Below are 16932 nucleotides of genomic sequence, written 5' to 3'. Positions count from 1 at the left end.
GCTTCGGCTTCCACGCCCCATGGGACAGATCGGCCACCTGCGGTGGTAGGCCAGGAGTCCATGGAGGGGGGAGTAGACTCTCTGGAGGATTTACCCATCCCTGCTGAATGGCATGTGGAGGGAGGTCCTACCAGAGAGGAATTCTGTAAGGGGCAGAGGGAGTGCCCTACCCTTGAGGGACTGAGGCGTCAGGCTGAAGCCCAGGCAGCAGGTGATGCTACGGGACACCACCATATTTACTGGGAGGATGGCCTCCTCTACAGTGAACCCAAGGTACCTCTACCTGGCTCATCAAGGGCCTTGGTGGTCCCGCAGCAATACCGAGCCTTTCTGCTGGAATTGGCTCATGCGATACCACTGGCAGGACACTTAGGCCAGGACAAGACCTTTGCACGGCTTGTCCTCCACTTTTACTGGCCTCGGATGAAAGTGGCGTCCAACACATACTGTAGGACATGTGTATCCTGCCAGACCAGTGGGAAAACAGGGGTGAAGCTAAAGGCTCCTCTGGAACCACTTCCTGTCGTTAGCACCCCCTTTGAAAGGGTGGGCATCGACATTGTAGGGCCATTGGATCCACCAACAACAGCTGGTCACAGGCCCGAGGTCATTTTAATGATGGTGACTGATGGGGAAGAGGAAGCAGAAAGCGAGCCTCTTCCAGATCTCTTTTCATGTCAAGAGAAGGATGGGTCGGTGGAGGGAGTGATTCTCTCCCCGTCTCTCACTCCTGAGCAACGAGAGGATTGCCGTCAGGTATTGGGGCAGTACTCTTCGCTGTTCTCCCTTGTCCCGGGAAGAACCCACCTGTGTACCCATGATGTGGACACAGGAGACAGCCCCCCAGTGAAATCCAAGACCTATAGGCTGTCGGACAAGGTGAAGGCTAGCATCCATGGCGAAGTTGCCAAGATGTTAGAGCTAGGAGTGATAGAACCGTCCAGCAGCCCTTGGTCCAGTCCGGTGGTGCTAGTCCCAAAAGCCGCCCCACCGGGCACCACACCAGAACTGAGGTTCTGTGTGGATTACCGAGGACTGAACTCAGTTACCAAAACTGATGCTCATCCAATCCCCAGGGCGGATGAGTTAATTGACCGGCTAGGAGCTGCCCAATACCTAAGTACCTTCGACCTTACTTCAGGGTATTGGCAGATCTCCTTGACAGATGGAGCAAAGGAAAGGTCAGCCTTCTCCACGCCTGAGGGACACTTCCAGTTCTGTGTGATGCCCTTTGGGCTCAAGAACGCCCCTGCCACATTTCAGCGACTGGTGAACCAGGTCCTCTCTGGAATGGAGGGTTTCTCGGCTGCTTACCTGGATGACATTGCTGTCTTCAGTAGCAGTTGGGAGGACCACTTGCAACATTTGCAAGAAGTTCTCCAGGCGCTGAAACAAGCTGGATTGACCATCAAAGCCAGTAAATGCCAGATTGGTCAGGGGTCGGTTGTGTACCTTGGACACTTGGTGGGTAGGGGGTCCGTGCAACCCCTACAGGCGAAGATTGAGGCAATCATGGCCTGGGAACCCCCCAAGACACAGACTGAGGTCCGAGCTTTCCTGGGCCTCACAGGTTACTACCGTCGCTTTGTGAAGGGGTATGGCACTATTGTAGCGCCCCTCACAGAGCTCACCTCTAGGAAACAACCTCGACGGGTAGTTTGGACAAAGGCTTGTCAGCAAGCCTTTGAAAAGTTGAAGCAGGCAATGTGCGAAGCACCGGTCCTGAAGGCTCCCAATTTCTCCAAGGAGTTTATTGTGCAAACAGATGCATCCGAACATGGCATTGGGGCAGTGTTATCGCAACTCAATGAAGAGGGCCTGGATCAACCTGTAGTCTTCTTATCCAGGAGACTGCTTCCCCGGGAACAGAAGTGGAGTGCCATTGAGAGAGAAGCTTTTGCGGTGGTGTGGGCTCTGAAGAAGCTGCGGCCATACCTCTTTGGCTCGCACTTCCTGGTTCAGACTGACCACCGACCCCTTCGTTGGCTAATGCAGATGAAGGGGGAAAATCCCAAGTTGTTGAGGTGGTCCATCTCCCTACAGGGAATGGACTTTCGGGTGGAACATCGGCCTGGAGTGGACCACGCCAATGCAGACGGTCTCTCCAGGTATTTCCGCCTTAGTGATGAGGACTCCCAAGGGGTTGCGTAGTTCTCCCCACTTTCAGCTGGGGGGGACGCGTGTTAGACCTGTCTGGCTTTTTGGCGAAGTCCCTCCTAATTTTTATTTATTTTGTCCCCTTTTCGCCCCTCATACCCTTATTAATTTTTGTGTCTACTGACTTTTTGTAGGTGTTGGCCAGGGGGATAGGTGTTCTTTCTCCCCCTCATGGTCTTTTACCTTAGGCCCAGAGGCCTGTTCTGACAGGAAAGTTGGCACCACCTAAAATGGTGGCCACCAACTGCCCCAACTGTCACCAACAGAACTTGGCCATAGCCTAACATAGGGCATTCCAGAACCTTCTGGTCCATTCTGGACCACTGAGAGGGCAGCCTATATAAGGCGGAATGCTGGACAGCCATTTTGTCTGTCAGTGAGGAGCAGCTAGAGTGAAGGCTGAGGTCTAGTGGGGGTAGGATTCTGAAGGGTGGTTCCCTCTACAAGAGTAGCCCTCTGTCAAGGTTTTCCCCCTCCTTGATCCTGTTGTCCTAGCCAAGTTAGCTCATCCTGCTGATCCTGGGCAGATAGATTAAGGGGTTAACTTTAGTAGTCCTGGGAGCTGAGCTGAGAGTTCCCCGTGCCCCTAGTCTGCCCAGTAAGGAGGAATAGGGGGTTGGTGCTGAGAGAGTACAACCTGGCTTTATTCTGAAGGAGCCCCCCCCCCCCTTCTTCTTTTCTCTCTTCTTCGTTTTGGTGAAGGAAGGGAATTCATTCATTAAACAACTGATAGCATCCCCTACCAGTGACTGGTCCTGTGGTGTGTGGCCATCCCCTCTGCCAGCTGAGAAGGTGTGAGGTGAACTGTGACCGGGTCTTCATCGATCGCGCTCTGGGTCAGCACCCCCCCGGGATCCACTGAGCCTGGGAAGCTTAGAGAGGCTTCCCTTTGTGAGCGGGACCCCAGGGGCATTGATCGCGCTGGAGACGCGTCGCCTGTCCTGAAAGGAACCAGGGGCGTTACTGCGCACGCCCCGTCGGTGAAGATATCCCCGGAAGGAGGGGCCGTGAAGTGAGCAGGCCCCAGCGAGCAGCGTCTCTCCTCGGAGCAGATCCCGTGGGAGGCAGCCTCGGCGAGAGCGCTCCCGCGCATGCGCACCGGAGGAGTGTTTCCTTCGCGCTGCGCTGAGGGAAGGCGCCGGAGGGTTCCTCAGCTCGCTGCCTGTCAGGTCGCTTCCTCCTGCTTGGGCGCCGTGTGGAAGAGTCGGCCTGAGCAGGGAGGGAGAGCGAGGAGGCCTGGCAGCGGTGCAGAGGGTTGGGGTCTGCCTGGAAGGTATTTTAGCGCGAAAGTAGCACGAAGGAGCAGGCTCACGCTGAGGAGTCAGCTGAGGAGTGGGAGCTCCCCTAGCCTTGTTTTCCTTCAGCCCCTCACGCCAGGTCAATCTTGTCCCCTGAAACCGGACTGTCTGCACATCCGCCTGGTAAAAACAAGTAAGGAGGAGTTCTGAAAGGGGGAGAGTGACGCTGGTAATTGACTTAAGGAAACCTTCAGTGACTGGATATTTTGAGTATAGTGTACTACAAGATATTCCCATTCCACTACTGTGGGAGCTTAATTAAATGCTGATGAAGGTGAATCTAAACCAAGAATACTCAGAGAAGTAGTAGAGAAGCTAAATGTGTTTCATGCAAATGAGAGTGAGGCTCTGGCCTGATTTAAGTAAGCTGAGTACAGTCATTCCCTAATTGAACCGACTTAGTTCAACTGTAAGAAACTGCATTGTGATTCTCTTTGAAACTGGTTTAATGACAAATGAACTGTAATGTTGAAACTGGCTGACTAATTGCTTAGCAGTTTAAATGTTAATACTGTAATGATATTTGCTCTTGCTTATAGTGAGGTGTAGTTCTCTCCCAAGACTCTAGCGGAGTATATCTAGCCTAGTTGATTCTAAGGTACAGTTATCTTAATGAAAAAGGGTGATAGGAGTTCAAGAATATAACAGCTGTTTTAAAGACAACGTGATAATCTGCCAGAAATTTAAAAAGTATAACTGCTGATCTTAAAGGTGACTTGAAATGTTTTGAACTATCTATATGTGAGCTATTTATATTTGACAACAAAGAGCATATTATTTTTATATAAAGCGATACGTATTTTCACATAATTTTGGTGTAGTGTTTTCTTTTTGAGTGCTATTGCGTGGAAGTACTTTTGGGTGGTCTGCAACCTTTACACTGTGCCTCTGAATGCTAGTCTTGCCCTAGGCCAGGCTACCTAATTCCAACAGTGAGTAATTAAAGAAAGAGAGTCAGGCTAATCTCCCAGGCTTTTCACTCCTCATTATTCTAGAACGTGGAAAGGAGGTACTCAAGTGAGGAGGATGACTGAAGATAAACCGTAATGGAGTACAGATGGCAGAGACACCATGACCACCACAGGGAATAGATTTAGCTTACACGATGTAGATAGATCTGGATGAATAAGACCACCAATGTATAGAGTAATACGAACAAAGAGAAATAACCAGTGTCCACAAATCGCTAAAACACCTCCATGTGTACCGTGGAAGGAAGCAATGTCACCCGTCTTCCCTCATATGGCCTAAGGACACACTGATACATTTCACTCCACAGTTAAGGAAAACAGAGCAAGCCACAATTTTCCTGGAGCCCTTCAGTGATTTTGATTAAATAAAATTATAGAAGGTTGACATGATTATGAGATGTATAGATCAAGATCAATCAAGCCACTATCTTTCCTAATGATTTCAAATTATTTGGTTACAGTGAAAAGGGCTTAGGCCTTTAAACATATTATTTCAAATGTTGTTGTGTGAACATTTCCCCGGGCAAGTAACTCAATATATAATGTAAATCCTAAGACAACAGAGGTTGGAGGGTAATGGGAATGGTTGCTTCTTTGAGAAACAGTTAATCTTGAATGAGGAATCAAATTCTGGTAAAAGAGAAAATGTCAGTATAATCCTATATATTATATATATTGACACAGAAACAGGACTATGTAAATCTGTGACACTCATCAGGACCCCTCCTGCCCAATTCCCTCAACCGTTATCCAAGGGCTCAGTGTGCTACTTCAGTGGAACCTGCAACGGGATTGAAGCAGTGTGGGCAGAATCAGTCAGCTAACCATCAGGGTGTTAGTACCCGGACCGGGAAGGCGAAGCCGAAGCCGGACCAGATGGGGGCCCGGGTCAAACGCCGTCTAAAGGTAGGAGGCCCTCCCCGCCCCCATTTACATGCCGGTTAGGCAGGCGGGGGCCACGATTGGTCCCCGAGAACAAGTGCACACCCCCCAATCAGGGGGCAAGTCAAGTAGGTTGAGGGGGTGTAAAAGGAGGCCAATGGCATGAGGGAAGCATAACCACCCCTCCTCTCAAAGGAAAAAGTAGGATCCCAACAGCAGGAGGACCGGAAGACTGCTGCCTGCGACCGCCGCGAGAGGACTGCCCCTGGGACCTTACATCCTGGTTGCTGGTTCCAAGCCTGCGGTGGAACCTAGCCGGCATCACAGACCAGGAGGAAGAACCACAGCAGCGTGAGAGGTTTGGTTAAGTGACGGGCGGTGCCGGTTTTGTGTCATATCCTTGCTTCAATTGGTGGTGGAGCCAGCAGACAACGCTAAGCGCAGAACCCAGCAGTTGGATACATTGACGGGAGAAGCTGGGGCGAGCAACAGACGTTGGCAGTTTTTGCGCCTTTTCCTTTGTTCAGCTGGGAGCCAGCTCTACACAGGAACCTGGAAGAAGACGCGGCAAACGGTGCAAGGGGCAACGGAGGACGTCACTCCTTATAGGTACACTGCACCATTAAAAGCGCACAACCCTGAAACGAGAATCCCGAGGCCGAGCACAGTATTTTGGGAACTACAGTGGGATATTTGGCAGCAAGAGAGACCTGATCGAGCGCAGGAGCTGGGCCCGGGTCTTGGAAGAGTTTTACGATCAGTGTGAGCATTATCTATTTACCCACTATCGAACGCGGCAAGTACTCAAGGGTCTTGGCAAATTTCGTGACCTTGCTCGCGCCGGAGCATGAGTCACAGCAAGGGCACGAACAGAGCGGAAGTGATATTCTTTTGCCCTTAGTGTCGGGGGAGGTGTGGGCAAGAGCCAAGGCCCAGTAAGAAGCAGGAGATTTCCAGAGGCACCGCGAGAACTGCACTAGGAGCAGTTTGTTGGAATAACTGGGACAGAACTGAATTGAGAATACTGGGCAGCGACCAGAAACCACACAGCACAAGACTAGCAGGAATGGCCAGCAAGTGGGGAGCAGCCAGGAGAACATCGCAGCCCTGGCTCCATTCAGGGAGAACCAGGCACTACCGGAAGCCAACAAGAAAGGGCAGAAAAGATGGGAAGAAGATCTGGGCCAGAGCTGGACAACGATCTGCGAGCCATGCTAGAACAAGCCAGGGCATTGGTTGCCCTAAAGGGACGGAGCCGAGTGGACCAGCAAATAAAGTATGGGGCCCAGGGAAAGTAGAACAGGTCCCAGCATGGCCGCCCCCTAGGAAGGCAGGAGAAAAGGGGCATGCACCCAATACGGCGGCCCCTGCAAAAAAGAAAGGAAAGATCCCCTCGCAATACAAGAGCAAGAAAGCTACATCACTGGAGCGGGTGACTAGCTCGGAATCGGAGGAGAGCAGTGATGAGGAGGGGTCTGTAGCCAGCATGGCAGCCCCTCAGGGGAAGCGTGGGAGACACGACGACACAGGCGTCAAAGATAGTGGTAAGCATGGCGCACTTAGCGGCAAGCATGGGCGCGGGAGAGGGCAACGAGCGCAAGGAAGCCTGAGGCAAAATGTTACCATGGGCACTCAACTGGGGGTGAGCAACTTAGCAATGCAAGGTGCATGGCCCTTGCACCCCCATGGTAGTGAGGTTTAGGCCAAGGGCATCAAGAATTCTAGGGGAAGTCCTGGACAGAGGGGGCAGCACAGCCGACAGCATGGATGCCATGGTGGGAATGGCCAAGGATGAGAGACCCTTTCCCTGGGAACACCACATGAGGTGCAAGGGGGCATGGGGGCAGCCCAGCACCAGAGCAAAGGGCGGACAAGGGAGGACACGCAATAGTGGCTACAAACACAGAGACGGACGTAGCAAGCCAGCCGCAGCAAGGCGAAAAGACAGAAACTCAGGCGGCCACGCAAGGAAGTAGGGGGTCTCTGGGGGGATAGCCCAGGTACATGCAAGACAGGAGATGGGCAGGACAGTAACGGAAAGCCAGCCGGCTAGTACCTGCGCCCCTCCCTAAGCGAACCTCCCACAACAACAAAGGTGATGGGGCTGCCCAACCACATCCCACTTACAGTGAAGGACAGGATTTGGAGAAAGGAGTTCATAGACATCTTTTCACTATTGGAAGTGCACCAGGCAAGTTTAGCCCAACACAAGACAAAAAAGACAATGAAAGGTGAACCCCCCAGAAACCTAGATTAGAAAGATCGATAAAAAATTGGATGAAGGCATTCAGAACATTGGCATGCGTGTTGAATGAAAAATTCCCTCAAAGCGCAGCGTCACTAATCTTATATGAGCAGAAGGTGCACGAGGTACAGCAACAGTATCAGGGCGACGTTATGCCTGCAATACAACAAGGGTTTTAGAGAGCAGATGCAAGTACGGCCAGTAATGGGATGGGACTGTCAGGACATGGAAGGTTTCACAAAACACATGGTGGCGGCCAGGGAGTGAATTTTTCACAAAATAAAGCAATTTTCGTCCCTACGGGAGTAAGTTCTAGGGCCAAGGGAAAGATTTCAAAGGACAAACCCAGGCCGGTAGCAATTCAAATAAGACATGTTGGAAATTTGACAAAGATGAATGTAAATGGGGAACGTCATGGAGGTGTAAACACTCGTCTGGGTCATGCAGGGGAACACACCCCACCATACGCTGCAGACGGGCCACAGTGCCAGGGGCCAACAAGGAAAAGACAGGCACAAAGAAATTAAGTGCAGGCCCCTCCAGGCAGGGGCAGTGGGGAAAGGGGAAAGGGGTGGAGTACAGATGCTACCAACACCCATAAAGACAAGCAGACTGCTGCATTTGTTGAAAGACTGTCACAAAGTAACAGACAGGCAGCCGTTAGCGGCAGGTTTCACACAGGGTTTTCCAATCCCCTACAAAGGGCAGGGCCCAAGGGTGCCCGGGAGAGCCTGAAACTGAAATCAGTTAGAGACAACCCTGGGGTGGCAAAACAGAAGGTAGACAAGGAATTACACCTGGGGCCGGCCCCTTCACTTCCCCCCGTTGAAGGACATGGTGGTATCACCGCTCGGCTTGGTGCCCAAAAAAGAGCCAGGAAAACTCCGCCTGATTCATCACCTGTCCCACCCCTAAGGAGAGTTCATTATTGACTGGTTAGAACAGGGAGATTGCACGGTGGCCCACACATCTGTAGACGATGCAGTGGATCTTATTAGGCAAGAAGGGAAGGGCGCCCTGATGGTGAAATCAGACATAGAATCAGCATCCAGATTATTGCCAGTGCACCCAGACAGCTTCCATCTGTTAGGCTTCAAACTGGAGCGGCACTACTAATACGACAAATGCTTACCAATGGGGTGCTCGATATCATGCGCACACTTCAAGGTGTTCAGTAGTTTTCTAAACTGGGAGCTGGGAGCGCGCATGCCAAAGGGCGGGCGGGTCCACTACGTAGATGATTTCCTTTTTATTGGGAAAGCAGGCATTGAGGATTGCGACAACCTCCTAAACAATTTTAAAAAGATGGCCCAGGAGTTAGGTAACTCACTGGCGCAGAACAAAACAGCGGGCCCAACATCTAAACTGACTTTCCTCGAGATAGAGTTGGACTCAGTAGCCGGGACATGCAGGCTGCCGCCGGAGAAGGTAGCTGAGCTACGTGACACCATAAGGGGATTGAGGCAGCAGAGAAAGGCGACACTGGGGGAAATACAGCATATGCTAGAAAAATTGAATTTTGCCACACAAGTGACCCCCACAGGGCACGCATTTGCAAGGCGCTTAGCATAGTTAACCAGGGGCATGACATAAAAGCACCACAGGTTCCACATGAGGGGTGAGGGAGGACCTGGGGCAATGGGAGGATTTTCTGACAAATTTCAATTGCACCCTGATATGGCGTTAGCCCTGGGTGCAGGTAGGCTAATTGGAACTCTACACTGACTCGGCAGGGGGGTTCGGCTTTGGCGCAATACTAAGGACTGCATGGTCAGCAGGTGCCTGGCCATCGGCCTGGCAAAATGCTGGACTAACAAAAAACATATCCTTACTAGAGTTGTTCCCCATAGTGGTGGCCTTCCACATTTGGGCCCAGCAGTTGGCGAATAGGCAGATCATGCTGTGGTCTGACAAACAACAGGCAATTAACACAGAAACACAAAAATGGCAAGGACTCAGCCTCAGGAAGGGTTGAGTAGATGCTCAAGTATGGTCCATGGGATGCTATACAACAGGTACCCCTGGGAGAAGGGAGAGCCCATGAAAGGGTTACAGGGCGAGAAGGACGACACTTGCGGCCCGGGCAGGTCAAGGCAGACACCCTCCAAGTCGGTAGCAGGTTGAAGCCTAGACCCGTGAATCGGAAGCCCAGACAAAGTGCCCATCCCCTCCCAGGAAATGGAGGAGGCTGGGTCTACAATGCAAGACTAAGAAATGAATGACCAGTAGATGTAAATATGTAGCATGGACAACAAATGTTGATATGACCATGAATGTTGAAAAATGTATAAAGGTATGTGTTGAATAACTGCGACCTTTTCAGGCACCAAAGCACGTTGTCAGTGGTGATTTAAGGCAAAAGAGCATAGTTGGTAGAAGAACCTGCAATGGGATTGAAGCATTGTGGGCAGAATCAGCCAGCTAACCACCAGGGAGTTTCTATGCACCAAGATACCAATTATCGCCTAGTTAGTAAAGAGTGAGATCAGCAACAAAGCCTGTATAAACTCATTATTTGAATAGTTTGGCAAAGAAACTATCTTTTGCGTGCATTGCTGGGTTCTAGGTCACACTTAAATAGGGGTCCTGAACCATGGGAGGACACTCGTGTCTCTTCACAAACTATACAGTGCTACATGGAAAAGTACTGATGTAACACAGCATGGGCATGAACAAAATTGGAAATTTCCCTCCAACAAATATTGAAGTTAAAAATAAACACATAACAAAAACAACAAGATGTGTCTAACGGAGTGCAGCCCAGGTGACCTTCACACACCTGTCTCATAAAGCTCTAATTTACCTTTTGTGGCTTTATTGTATTGGAAATCTGTTTTATTGGTGGCTTTGAAGTGTAGGGTTTATTGTGTGATGGTTGAGTTTGATAAGCTTGGGTAATCAACTATTATTACCATAGATAGAGGGCGATTACATTTATTTATATATTTTAAGCACACATGCTTTTTTATGAATCCTTTTTTATTAATCCATGTAATTTTCAAGACTGTGTCATCCTATTTTACAGATAATCACTTGGTTCTTTTGTGATTGAAGATTTTATTTTGCCTGTTTGTTCTAAAATGATTTTTCATATCGTGTCAGGTATATTTATTGCTTGCGATTTGAATGCTTTGCACACCATCCCTATTGAACACAGAGTACTGATGTAGCTCTTGAAAGGCAAATATGCACAAAGCATTCATTTTCTTGTAAAAGCAGAAATAGAACATGGTTGAAAAACCTTGACAAAAATCCTATCTTCCAAACTGGGCCACATCAGTGATTCTCGGTAACTTACTGTCCCTCACTGGGCATCAGTTTCCTTATTTGCAACATGTAGAAGTACCTAAAAGTGATTCAACATAGAGTGACTACTGTACAAAAATAATTTGCATTCGAATACTATAAAGGCCCTGCATTTTAAATAGGGGGAAACTCAGCAATATTCCATAGAGTTCTGTGAGCAGCTGACATTGGTACGTCGCGCAACTCACGCTGACATTTAGGTCGAACGGCACCATGCTTTGCGCCAGAGGGAGCTGCTTCTTTCTGCTGCTCAAGTACATTTTCTACTCGAGTGGCAGTTTTCTCAATGCAAGCGGTAGCGATCTGCTGTGACCACCAGCGTTGGGAAATCTCGCTGTGAAGCTGACTAGCACTCCAAAATAGAGGTAGGTGATCCAAATTCTCGCCCACCAACCAATTTATAGATGGCGAGCCGCACACAAAGAAAAACTCTGCAGTGGTTGGTGGAGTTTTCCAAGGGTTGGACAAAGCTCTGCAATCTGTGCCGGCGGAGCAGAATTTTCACCCACTTCTAATTTTTAATAATATCATAAAAAGTAGACTTAAGGTTTACACATCAATACATCACCAAGAAGCTTTCTGTTAAATCTTTCCATGTTTATGAGAGAAATGAATAAAGGTCAAGAATTGTAGTAATGTACAAAATTTGAACACAAATGTGGAGAAGTTTTTGATCTATAAAAATCTATTAATAGCAAGATAGGTCTTTATGGTCGTAGTTTGGCTCTTTGGGCTTAGTCAAACCCATGGCTCAGTCTCTACTCAGCCTACACATTTTGAGGTGGGCCCCACAAATGTTTGAACCGATATATGAGACATGGTCAGTCAAACATTTTCTGGTGGCACACGAAAGGCATGGGTACTTGGAGTGAGAACATTGTGCCATGGAAAGGTATTGTCTTTTTCTTAAAAATGGCCATTAGTTGACATTCTGATCACGTCTTTGTTCTGTGGAACCAGTATCTAAAATGTTTTCTCTGGTACCTTCACCTGAAGTTCTAGGGAGTATTGCATTTCAAGACTCACACTCTTGAAATCCTACAGGGATGTTCTTTCCGTAACTCCAGCAGCAAACCTCAGATAGAACTCACATACTCCTCGGGCTGGCTACTTTGCAGTCTGCAACCCACACAGTTTCCTCCATCACAGGACCAGTCAACTGTGTGGATACTCCCACTGAAACATCATTGACAGAACCTGTGCTTGGTTTTGTTACGGTCATGTGATCTAGAGATGTCTTTCATAAATCAATGTTCATGAATTGCTTGAGGGTAACTCAGCACAGCATCTATCATTCCCAGTGCAAAAAGTTAATTCATCAGTAGACAGGACACAAAGGTGTTAGTGCATACTCTGATTATTAACAGTTCATACATATCTAGATACAGTAACTCATATCAAAATGAAAAAATGCACCTGCATCTCTCCCCCAGCACCTTGCTATACAATAGACCTTAAGGAGCCTAAAAGCAGTTGTAAAAAGTTTGGCCCGCTGTGGAGGAGTACATTTAATGATGAGGATAGACTCATTGTTTTTGCATTTGTCACCCCGAGTGGGACGGGTATGCCCAGACGTGGGTCCTTTACTATCCATGCCACTGGAGTCAAGCTATCCTGGCTGATGAGGGCTGAAAGCCCGAAACCAGTCCTAGAATCCTTTTTTCCAATCCAGAGAGGACCTGGCCTGGCAGTTCGGGCTAGACTGTTCCCATCGGGTGCAGGGTCAAGACGGATTTGCATATGGCTGGGTCCAAACTGGAATGGCATGGTGACCAAAAAACGATGGATTTAGGCCCAGATCTCTGTACTGGGGTGAATGTATGACATTGTTCTGAATTCTGTCCATCAACTGTTGTTTTTGCATTGAACAATGCGTTAGACATTATATTTTTGATATCTCCTGCCCACTCAATCGGCTTATCAAGGCCAAGAGTGATCATTTCTAACGTACAGGTAGGAATTCCACATCTGGCACATTTGGGGCATAAGTGTTCACTAGGGCAATATCTCATTCATCTACCCTCCTCATTCCTATCCATGTGTGTCCTAGTGAACACCAAATCACTCTTTACACATATTGCCACCCCACTTGAGCATGTTGAATAAGAAGTTTGGTATAGTTTCCATTTCCATTTTTGATCTAACTTCTAGAGTTCTTCAATTATTAAATGGGTCACTTGGAGCAGGGCGGTGCCATTCCTCAGGCTTTTTAGGGAAGTCAAGGCTCAGTGTCACTTCTTAAATTTGTTTATCCCACTTATATTCCAAGTCATTATTTTTTACTTTTGCATCTCGCGTGTTCGTGTCGTGATGGTATGGGGTAGACATCCTGCTACTAGATCTTAGTACTGTACATGTACATGCAATTCATGCTCTACATGCTGTACATGCAATAAGGGGCTTTTCTCTCCCCCTTCTGCAGAACTTATTCTGGTCCCTTGTTCCCATAATCCCTGTCCCACAACCATAGTGCTTCCCCTTTCCCCTAACAACTTCTGCAATAGTTTTAACTGTTTCAGAAAAAGCTAAATTAATATCTACTGTGTTAAACATCTTTGCTATCAACAATAATACATATTTCAAATGGCAAACAGCATTCCAGTAGACTCCCCGCCTCCGCCTTCCGTCTCACTACCTTAAGCAAAATACATATGGTTTCTTAGAGGGTGTAGATATGAGTGTACATTTTAGCCATTGTGTGTTTATTTTTATTTTTCCCACCATTGTCTTTCTTTCCCACTGTATGCCAATGGTCCATCTTCATCTACTGTCACTCTGTCTGCCTCTGTCTCCTCCTCTCCTCTTTCTTTGTCGAGCTCTGTTATAGGCAATATTTGTTGTGGTTCCATTGTTCTTCAGTCTTCCTGCGTTCTGCCATATATAAACATCTTTTATGGCTTCTCCCATCCTTCAGGCCAGTCCATTGTTTTGTGATGCTTGTAGTATTGCAACATAATCCTGGTAAGAAACGGGTCTATGATTGCTCTTGGCTACATGCCAGGTCTAGGCTGTGGGAATAGTGTCCAATGTCTCTGCTCTATTGATAACAATTTGAACAACCTTTTTGGTCTCAGCATTTCAAAAATCCATTGTTCAAGCAATAGCTCTATGGATGGCCCTCTATCTGTTACAGGAAACCTATGAAGAGGATGTTGTTTCTCCTCAATCTCTCTTAGTTATCTTCTGCAACATTTTTTAATTTGCTTTTTTTGTCACTATATTCAAATCTGCTTGCATCAATGTAATCAATTGCTTCAAATGTTAGAGTACTTTTTGTGTCCTTGGTCGAAACATCAATTGTGCAGTTATGGTTTCGCGGTTCAATGCTGGTGATCCTGTTTTTTCCACGTCGTCTTCTCTTGTAGCAGTAGTGTACTGTGTTATGTTATTGGCTTGCACACTTCTTGGTTGCTTCTCTTTAACCGTGGGCACTTATTTCCCTTCTCACCTTTCAGTTTGCTGTGTTTATTTCATCGATTTCTTAGGTATCTGTATGTTACAGTCATTTACTTGCTGCATCAGTGTTGGGTTCTGCATTCTGAAATTCAGGCCAATTTATCTCTCCTTCAACATTGTCAGCAAAGGTGTTGTGTTTCTTATGATCTCAGGTCCATTTCATTCAGATGCTTCTTTATAGTTGGTCTTAGCTGGTCCGCATCAGCACATCTAACTTTCAGTTCTATTGACTCCCAGCATCATTTCACAGCATTTGTGTTTGGCCCAGATCAGTGCCAGAGTCTTTGCAGCCGCATTCCAGGCTCTTCATTTCCCGGCAGGTGTCTTTGCTGCAGTATGGTCTCCCTCATGAACTGGTGGTGCACCTACTCAGCGCAGGTTTCAGTGGGTCTGAGCAGACTCTATTCTTTCATGTCTAGATGCTGTGGCCAGTTGGTCTGCTCTTCATTGCCCAGAGCATTTCTTAATTTTCACATATTGTCTAGCTTTCTCAAGGGCTTTTCTTGTTACACCAGTCTTCTGCAAACATTACATTGCCACCTTTTCACTTGAATGATCATCTGGAGAAAGGATTTTGTTCAGATTTGATCAAAATGTGGCCAGAGCTCTTTGTATTACCTGCGTGTCACCATCTTGCCCGGCTATATAGACCAGTGGGAGCTTCATGTTCTACAACTTTTCTTTCCATGTCCTGCTTACAATGGCTTGGACGCTGCATTTCACAATTGGTGGCTAGTGCCTGTGGTGCCTAAGAGCACTGTGCAGTGTGGGACCCAATTGAAGCTTTTTTATTTGTGGAACTGTTGAAAATGAAAGGTAAGTGTATTTATACATCACAGTAAAAAAGTTAAGGCTCTAGTTGTATAGGAAGACAGTATGTTATTTTAAGGAATGCACCCTTTTCTGCGAGGGAGAGCTGGGATCTGGACGCAGATGATAATCCACAAATCTCCCTGCCAGTGTGCGATATTAGACAATGTATTTCGAAAAAATATTGAGTTGTAAATATCAGTATGCAGAAATATCATAAAAAAAATGTGATTCAAAGATTTTGTGATACAAAAATATGGTTTTCAGAGTATCGATTTTTTCAGGTAAGTAATCTTGTTGTTTCGAATATCGGTGTTGGTAATATCATTTACAATAATGAAGTTATAAAAATTTTTTTCTAATGTTCATAATGTGCTTTATTTCATATATTTTGTATGTGTTGTTATTGTTTGTATAATACTATTTCCAAATCTATTTTGTAATTGTAAGTGATTTATAATTATTTATTTATTTACTAATAGTAATTTATAGTGTTGTAAGGGGTTGCTAGGTTTGTAGGGGTTTAAGGTGGGAAGTTAAATAAGTACTAATTAATTTACAATTAATTATAACATTGTAATAAATATATTGCTTTTTTTGTTATATTTTAGGTGCAGGCAGCTGAATTTGTAGAGGTATACAGTGGGAAGTTAATTAAGTCATGTTTAATTAATATTTAGTTTATTAATAATTACCTACTTGATTATTTACTAGGTACATTGTGTGAAAACTTTATCAGTTTTATTTTAGGTGTGGGCTGTTGGGTTTGTAAGGATATAGTGTGGGAAGTTAACTAAGTAATAATGTATTACCAATTATGTAATTATTATTATTTGTTTCATTAATGATTAATTATGTATCTTATGTAATATTAATTTATTTTATTTATTATTATTTGTAGTTTGCAGAGTGCACGGCTACCCCCAACGGGGGTGTCCCGGCGCTAACAGCGGAGACAGAAAAGGGGAGGGGTGAGTATGTCGAGTGCCGCAGGGAGACTAATGAGCCAAGTCTTCAAGGATCTCCGGAAAGTAGACTCCGAGTTGGCCTTTCTGATGTGTTCAGGCAAGGAGTCCCACAGGGTCGTAGTTCTAACGGGGAAGGACCGCCCTCCCAGTCTGGCTTTAGCAAAGCGGGGAATGACGAGGAGTTCACGATGATTAGATCTTAGGTTCTTTGTCTGATGGGACAAAGAATTAAAATTTTAAATGCGGGTTGCTTGCTTTGTAGGGTATAAGGCGGGATGTTAATGAAGTAATTTTGTAATTAACCAATATGTGTTAGCTGTTAATTAATTAGTTATTTGATTATCAATTATGTAAAGTATGTTATGTTTATTTTAGGTATATTCTAAGTGTGGTGACTAGGTTAGTGGGGGTATAGTGTGGGAAGTTAATTAAGTAATTAATAACAATTGTTTTATGAGTTTTATATTTGTTCTAAATTAATAGGGTTATTGAAATATGTAATGTGTTTGAAGTAAAGTACTTTCCTTACTGTTTCCGGGACTGGAGTGGGAATCGTAAATGTTACCCCTTCGAAGACCAATGCTTTCATTTCTGCTGCACATATAGTTTCCCTAATGTTAACCTGTTTAGATTGGGAATAGTAAATGTAACCCCTCTGAAAGCCTACACATTTGCAGTTTAGGCAAATACTGTTGCATAAACTGTAGTGGGAATAGTATATCTATTATTCCCAGACTTCAATTCTCCTCTTACTATTGTTTAAGTATTTCTGTTATAATTATTTGTTTATTTTATTTCATATTATTTGTCCATAGATATATATTTTAAGCATTTGTATA

The sequence above is a fragment of the Lissotriton helveticus genome, chromosome 3_2 (assembly GCF_964261635.1).
Source record: "Lissotriton helveticus chromosome 3_2, aLisHel1.1, whole genome shotgun sequence".
NCBI classification, from domain to species: domain Eukaryota; kingdom Metazoa; phylum Chordata; class Amphibia; order Caudata; family Salamandridae; genus Lissotriton; species Lissotriton helveticus.
Note: the sequence above shows the minus strand (reverse complement) of the source record.